This window comes from Sesamum indicum, linkage group LG11, assembly GCF_000512975.1.
Source record: "Sesamum indicum cultivar Zhongzhi No. 13 linkage group LG11, S_indicum_v1.0, whole genome shotgun sequence".
Lineage (NCBI taxonomy): Eukaryota > Viridiplantae > Streptophyta > Magnoliopsida > Lamiales > Pedaliaceae > Sesamum > Sesamum indicum.
Window position 1 is genome coordinate 3,468,753 of NC_026155.1, and position 7,386 is coordinate 3,476,138.

Consider the following 7,386-nt stretch of genomic DNA (forward strand, 5'->3'; position numbering starts at 1 on the left):
TTGAAGAAGAGATGAGCCGTCCCTTCCGCCGTAACATGTTTGGGTGCTGCAATGAAAGTAGCATATTTCGACAAATGATCTACCACGACGATAATAAAGCCTAAGTCCCCGACCTTAGGCAATCCAGAAATATAATCCATGGATACGCTCTCCCATGGACGCTTTGGGATGGGAAGTGGTTGCAGCAAACCAGCCTTCTTCTGATAGTATGCCTTGTCCTGCTGACATATCAAGCAAGTGCGGACATACGTCTCGACATCGTCCCGCATCTATGGCCAATAGTAGGCCCTCTGCACCAAGGCATACGTGTGCTCCTGTCCTTGGTATCCCGCCCAAAGAGTGTCATGGCATTCTAAAAGGAGTGATCTCCGTAGGTCCCCACCTCTCAGAATATATACGCGATTTTCCTTGGTCATCAATAATCCATCCTTGATCCAAAACTGCCAAGCCTTGCCCTGCTCGACAAGCCGAATCAGGCCTTGCGCTGCGGGATCTCTCGGTAGAAACTCCCGCACCTGATCCTTCACAGAGATAGCAGCCGCACTAGAGGAGAGCGCTGCTATCGACTCCAAATTCTCCAAATCTGCCCTGCGGCTCAAGGCGTCTGCTGCGTGGTTGCTGGAACCGGCCCGGTACTCCAACACAAACTGAAATTCTGATAGTAACTCCTGCCAACGTTCCTGCCTACTGGTCAGTTTCGGCTGCGACATGAAATGACTCACTGCAGTGTTGTCCGTCCTGACCACGAAGGGAGAGCCTAACAAATAGTGCCACCATAGTCGAACGCAATGAACTACGGCCAGCAACTCCTTCTCGTGCACTGAATAACGTCGTTCAGCATCCTTGAACTTTCTGCTCTCAAAGGCAACTGGATGGCCGTCTTGCATTAGAACTCCTCCTAAAGCAAAGTTTGAAGCATCTGTCTCCACCATGAATGGCTTTAACATATCTGGTAAGGCCAATACAGGATATGTCACCATCGCTCTCTTCAAATCATCGAAGGCTACTTGGTATTAGGGCGTCCAATTCCAAGTCTCTGTCTTCTTCAGTAAGTCCGTCAAAAGCTGTACTACACGGAGTAGTCCTTGATGAAACGCCGATAATAATTCGCCAAGCCAAGAAATGAGCGCAAGTCATGAACATCGCTCGGCGGTCTCCACTCCTCAATAGCCTGTACTTTCTTGGGATCCATCTGAATGCGTCCTCTCTCCACGATGTGTCCTAAGAAACTGATACTCTCTCGAGAAAATGAGCATTTCGACACCTTCACATATAGCTCGTGCTCGCAGAGTCTCGTCAGAACCTACCGCAAATGCTCCTCGTGCTCGACCAAGGTTTTGCTGTACACCACAATGTCGTCCAAGTACACCACCACAAACTCATCAAGAAAACCATGAAGTACCTGGTTCATCAGGGTGCTGAAGATTGCGGGAGCGTTAGTCAGGCCGAAAGCCATGACAAAAAACTCGAAAGCTCCGTACCTCGTGACAACTGTTGTCTTCGTCTCATCGCCCTCCTTGATTCGGACCTGCCAATAGCCCGACCTCAAGTCTATCTTTGTAAAGTAGTTCGCCTGACTCAAACGGTCGAAGCAGTCTGCCACCAACGGTATCGGGTACTTGTTCTTCACAGTGATCTTGTTCAGCGCCCGATAATCACAACACAAGCGTAGAAAGTTGTTGACCTTTTTCTGAAATAGGACCGGCGCTCCATACAGCGACTTAGCGGGTTTGATGATTCCGCTCTCCAGCATATCCTTCAACTGCTTCCTAAGCTCCACAAGCTCAAGTTGCGACACCTTGTACGATGCCTGGCGGGAGGTCTCGTGCCAGGCACCAACTCAATCTCGTGATCCACTGCCCTCTTCGGCGGTAGCTTCCTAGGCAGCTCGTCTGGAGTCACGTCCTCAAACTCTTTCAACAATCTCTTAATACTGCCAGGGATGGGCCCTGACACCTCTTCCATCTCCTCAAAATGAAGAGTACACAAGTAGGATGGCTCATTCCGCTTGCGACCCTTCTCAAACTGCATGGCCGACAAATTCTTCTCTCCTGTGCGTCCGGCCAAGGTAGGGATGACACACGGTTTCACTCCCATCATCATCAGCGAATCGACATGAGGTAAGACCGCTGTGCGTGTATCCCGTAGAAATTCAAGCTCGAGGATAAGCTTGAAGTCATCCATTACCACAATAGAAAGATTGGCCTTGCCCTCATAAGCACCAACCTTAATCAGCACAGACTTGGCTACACCGGCAATGGGTTGTGCAGCCGAGTTGATCGTCTTCACACGCCCAACTCCCTTCTCCAGCACGAGCCCGAGTCTCGCCACTTTGGCGCTCGCAAGGTAGTTGTGAGAGGCTCCAGTATCAATCATGGCACGGATCGGCTTGCCATGAATCTTCACATCAACGAACATCAACCCTTTCTTCCTAGGATTCTGGGGCTGAACTTCTTCTTCTTCCTTTTTCAGTTGTTTCACAGTAAGAGCCGGGGCAGTCTTTCTCGCAAGGGATGGCACAACTCTCTTTGCCGCCACCGTGGACAACGTACTACACCATTGGGATACAGCACCCAAATTGTCCTCATCCTCCTCTGAGTCATTCTCGCCACCTACCGATGCTTGTGGCTCCACACTCTTCGAGGGTGACGCCTTGTCGGAAAAGGTCGCCAATGCATTCAGCACTTATCTCTTTGGGCAATCCCAAAACCCATGCGGACCATTGCAGAAGAAACATCCGCTCCTCCTCTATGGTGCTCCCTGCCTGTTCTCTTGGGGCTTGTTCCTACCTGAACCGCCCTGTGAGCCATTCTGAGTGTGAGGCTTCTGGTCTCCCCCACCTCTGAAGTTATTCCTAAATGATCTCATCCCACCCGGCTTATTCTGCGCTAGACTAGGCGTCGCCTGCCTATCCTTCCAAGTCTCTTGGTTCAAATCTACCAAGCGTTCGGCCACTATAATAGCCGAACTCAAATCAGTCACCTGTTGCCGCTGCAACTCATTTCTCACCCACTGTTTCAAGCCTTCAATGAAAGTGAACAGCTTGTCCACCTCTGACATGTCTAGGATATTCAGCATCAGCGCTGAGAAAGCTTTCACATATTCCCGCACGGAACCTGTATGCTCAAGCTTTCGCAATGCCCACCTAGCATTGTACTCAACATTCTCCGGGAAGAACTGCTCTCTGATCACCTCCCGTAGAAGAGCCCACGTATCAAGCTGCACTTGATGGGCCTGGATCTCCGCATACTTGGTACGCCACCACAGCTTTGCATCACCAGTCAGATACATGGTCGCAGTCCAACACCTTCCTTGCCTCGTCCTGCACGTTTGCCGCAAGGAAGTACTGTTCCATGTCAAAAAGGATGTTCTCTACCTCCTTCGCATCTCGCGCACCGCTATAGGCCTTCGGCTCTGGAATCCAAAGCCTAGCACCAGGATCATGAGCAACAACAGGGGCGTTACTCACTGCACGCTGGAGCAAACCAATCTGAATAGACATCTGCTCCATGTTACGCCGCATATCGGCAATGCCGTCACCACCAAATATGCCAGCCATCTCCTAAATCACCTGCCGACATTCGTCCAACTCCGAATTTCAACACCGTGATCTCAGATTCTAGGGAAGACACCTTCTCCTCCAACTCGGTCAACCGGGAGTGTCCGTCCTCCATTTTCTTAGCTCTCTCGCTAGATGAAGCTGCGTGTTGCGGGCTCTCCGGATCTTGCCCCGACACCTTTGCAGCAGCAGCATTCGCACGCCTGGGCCCCATCTCGGCACGAGGCTCTGATACCACCTCTCACGAGGCGCCTTCCACAAAGCGCCAACGTGTGGCTAGTAGTCCGCTGACTACGTCCGCCAATCTCCACACACACCTCCGCTCAGCACTAACGCAGCGCGCCGAAATGAATCATAATAGGGAGGAACAAATCACACAACAGTAAATTGCACACGCGATTTCAGAAAGGAGCTTTATTTATTGCTGAAAAATGCGTATACAGTAAACAACGATGCTAAAGCAAGGGGATCGCCTTGAGGGGGACTCTAACACGTCACTAAACCAAGCTTCTTGAACTCATCCCCCCCCTCCCCCCTATAATAGGCTTAAAAAAATAAATCCTATTGTCTACACTAGATAATAGAAAAGCTGAAATTTGCACCTCAGGAGGCGTAACGTCCCCCTGAGCAATCTAAACAACAGAAAGCAAATAACAAAGCAGTAAAAGGCCAACTCCTAGGACTCTAAGACTGCGGATGTCCATCGTCTGTCGGTGAAGGTTGATTGGTCGGCCATGTAGAACGGTTGAGTGGCCGAAGTGCGCGTCAAGGGTGCCGAGTACGCGGGCGGCTCTTGACACCTTGCCTAACTCGCGCCAGTCGCTGCCAACCTTCCCTCTTCTTCCGCAATGCGGATTAGATGGCGTGGCGTCCGCCCCTTCCCCAACGCATGTACCTGTTGTCGCGACCCTCCTTTTCCAAGCCACCATTGTTGTTGGCCCTCCTTCCCTCCCTCTCTCCATATATATATATATATATATATATATGTGTGTATATATATTATTTTTATTTTATAGATTTAAAATATTACATATATTTTAAATTCAAATTTATATAACATACATACAAATTTAAATTTAAACCATTGATTCAATTTAAATATTTAGAAAATTTAAATCTTGTTAATTGATTTGGATTTTAAATTCATCCAGATCCAATGACTATTAAGTAAGGTTATAAATATAATTTTCTAATTAAAAATTTTTAAAAAAAAAACATAAAGGAAACACATGTGGACTACATGAAATCAAGTGTGGAGTTGGGGTAAATTACTTTATTTTAAAAAATACAAGAAAATAATTTTATTTTTAGAAAGAGATAATTTATTCACTTTCAATATCACAAGAGAGTAAATTGCATTAAACCCTAAGAAATAAGTAGTTGGTCCAAATTTCATCAGGACATAAATGCCAATTTAGCGCATTAGCGAGATAGAAAATTAATCTAACTCTTCTATGTCTTTATTTACTATTATATTTAATATTGTCACTACAAAAAAAAAAAAAATTGCTACATTGGAAATGACCATAATTTAAAAATTATGGTAAATAAATACCATATATTAACCATTATTAAATAAAATTAAAATAAAAACTTAAATTTTTATCATGATTATCAATATTCGCCATAGTTTAAACTATAGCCAAAATATTTGTCATGGTTTTAGCCATGACTAATGTTTTGAGCACACTTGCAGAAACAACGGCTATTAGCTGTTGCGAATTTGTTGATTTATATTTGCTATAATTTTGGCCATTATAATTAACCGTAGCAAAAAATTATATTCGTTTAGTGTGTTATTGTATTAAAAAATTAATTACATATGTCAATAATTTTAAATTGAAATAAATATCCAAACAAAATAAATAATACAGGCACATAAATGTTTATTATGTGGTTAATTAATTTTTTAAAATTATATATTAATTATACGACAAGTGTAATAAAGTTACGCCTTATTTTAAGTATATTAATGTATGCAAATCAAATTTGGCTGATATCTATATCTCTACTATACACTTTCTCATCTTCAAGTTTGGTATAATTACGTATAAACCTCATGTGATTTAGAAAATTACATCTAAAACTCTGGATGTTAGCTTCCGTCTAACAAATAAGTCCTTTCGTTAGTGAAAAATTCACCGAATTTGTCAATATTAACAAAAAAATTAAAAAAAAATCTATAGCTACCACTAATTAACTTATTACTGTTTTATTATACCAAATTACCATCACGCGTTTTCACACACTAATGTATGTAACAAGGTATATCTTTATCGCCATAAGGGTAGTTTAGTCGGAAATAAATTGTTTGATAGTAATTAGTTAATCAATGGTAAATATCAATTTTTTTTATTTAGTTTTTAGGTTAATTAATATCAATAAATTCAATAGATGCAAACTTTATGGATAATAAATATAATTTTTCTAATTATATAAAATTTATATTTGATTATATTGAATCTCAGCAGAAGGGAGTGAAATTATCCAAAAATATATGTAATTTAGCCTAACTTCATGAATGGGAATACAATTTATTTTTAAAAATTCAAGTTCACATATCGAGCATGCTAATATGGCATTCCACCATATGTTTTACTTTTAGTTCCGCCAACATTTGGGTGCGTCGTTTGGGACATTCCACACTTAGCGCGTGGACGGGGCAAGTAGAATTGCGGTCGACGTGTCTGGTTCACCTTCACTCACAGCAATTCTTAAACGCGTGTCCGGGTTTTGCATCACTTGCTACCGTCCAAGGTTTAGCTTCCCCACGCGCACTCAAGTGGACGTCTAGTACTTGCTTCCAAAATCCCTAATACCATGTCTTTATGTATCGTTTTTCTTTAACTTTTATTTCCACGAGAGAACTCGTGGTTTACAAAATATACTTTTAGTCCCATGAAATAGAAATTCAATACTTTAAATTTTTTATTTTATAAAAATTTTAAATATATTTTAAAATTAAAAACATTCGATAAGAAATGTCCAAATTTTCGTAAAAAAAAATAAAATGTAAGAAGATGTATAATGTGCGCTTCCATTAATTGTGTGAGCAGTGAAACTAACAACGAAGTTAACGAATACAATTCAGATCATACCAAATTGTATTATTTATATCTATATGTTCTATAACAATATGAAAATTTCAATCCCTCTATTTTTCTTTTGTCGATAATATCCCTGAATTAATTTTATTTTATTTTTATTTAAATATGATGCGTTGTGATATATATTTTATTTTTATTTATAATATATTTTAAAGTGTACATAATTATTTATTATATGCACGTAGGGACGGCATGCCATAACGACTAGTTAATATAAAAAAGAAAGAGATTTCTCACTCACAAGTGACGATTTGTCATATCAAGACATTAATTTGTCTTTTGGTGTATCAATAGTACCCCTAAGTTCGTGATGTGTTGATTTATATATTTTATTATTATTTATAATATATTTTAAAATATAAAAAATTAACTATTTATTTTCAAAAAAAATTAACTATTTATTCTCACAATAACTTCCCACATAATCGGTTGTAATAACCTAGAATATTGATGTTTACTTCTCCTAATTTGGGAACTTTTAATCCAGATAAGATTTGGTCCTATATCAAAAAATTACATGAATACACTTGTAAGGTGATTGGTTTATAATTCAGAAAAAGTAATCAATTACATGACAAATGTATTGCATTTATTCTGTTATTGATTTGGTTCGATCAAACCTGATTTGTATAGGAATTTTTCTCATAACATAGTCAAGAAAATTCTTATTCAAACCAAATTTAGTCGAATTAAACCAATCACATAATAAGTATATTAAAC